Raw genomic sequence first — 1,431 nt, forward strand, 5'->3', positions numbered from 1 at the left:
CTAGTCTCTAACGTCACTGAATCTGCTGTTAAAAATGAGCCATCCATTCATCATATCATCATGCAAAACTAAGAAATATAATCATTGTAATGTGCCGATCAAATATAGGTGCGGTGGGTGGCGGGCGGATAAATTGAAGTTTGAACTCATCCGCGCATCTCTACACTACACTGACCTGGGTTCAGTAGCAAACAATGGAGCGCGCTCTGCTGGACAAACTAAGTAATTACACCATTCAGAAGCATTTAATCTGCGTTATATGTTCTGTAAAAAAAAAATTTCATATCGGCAGCATTTTCGCCGATACCGATATATCGGCGACAGGCTCATATCGGCCGATAATATCGGCTAAACTATATATCGGTCGGGCTCTAGTCCAAATTGCAGTTTCATTGCAGCTTGAAAGGGCTCTACATCATCCCAGCCGAGGAATAAGTGTCTTATTTAGCGAAACGATTGGTCATTTTCTTAAAAAAAATTATATTTATACACTTTTAACCACAAATGCTCGTCTTCCACAAGCTCTGCGATGTGCATTTATGCGCATTAATGACAGAATTTAAATTTTTGGGTGAACTACCCCTTTAAAGTTGATTCTGGACTTTATTTGCTCCAGAAGAGCATGAGTTCTTTCCAGAACAGAAATCTGAATCCAGGTTCATAATTCTTGTCTGATTCTGTTGTCATATTAGAGTTAAAGGTTTTTCCAGAAGGGATTCTGGTTTTCTCTTTTTATCACCCCATAAATCAGAAAATACTGTCAACAGACAGAACACAAACACACTTTCACCGTGTTTTTTTTTAAGAGTGAAATGTTGTATAAATCAGTGTGAATGAAATATAAACAAACCTTCAAAATATAGAAAGGAATAAAACTGTAAACTTTAGTGTTTTTGGAAGAGAAAAACTAGGGATTGAGGTCTAAATCTACAGACAAAAATAGATAAGTGCAATAAAATAAACACTTGAATGTGTGTTTTTGATGATTTCTTTTCACTAGTCTGAAAGAAGAGACATGATATGGAAGCAAAATAGACCAGTGCATGAAAAAACAATAATTTTGCATGTAGTTTTGTGTTAGATATAATAAGTTTCCTGTGCGTGTGTGTGTGTGTGTAGCTCATGAAGCTGGACTCGTCGCTCTGCATGTGTTGAAGGACTCCAGCGCCGTCTCCTCTTCTGTGCTGTTTGAGTATCGTGCTCGCAACGCCTCATCGTTACCAAGCTCACAGCTGGACTGGTTATCACTGGATGGTGAGTAAAACACACACTCACACACACACACTCACACTCTCACACACACACACACACACTCGCTCACACGCACACACGCGCACTCTCACACTCACGCACGCGCATGCACACGCACTCACACTCACACACACACACAGGTTTGTTTTTGTGAAAAGTGGGGACATCCCATAGGCGTAA

The sequence above is a fragment of the Sinocyclocheilus rhinocerous genome, unplaced genomic scaffold (genome assembly GCF_001515625.1).
Source record: "Sinocyclocheilus rhinocerous isolate Xijiao unplaced genomic scaffold, SAMN03320098_v1.1 scaffold3187, whole genome shotgun sequence".
Taxonomy (NCBI): Eukaryota; Metazoa; Chordata; class Actinopteri; order Cypriniformes; family Cyprinidae; genus Sinocyclocheilus; species Sinocyclocheilus rhinocerous.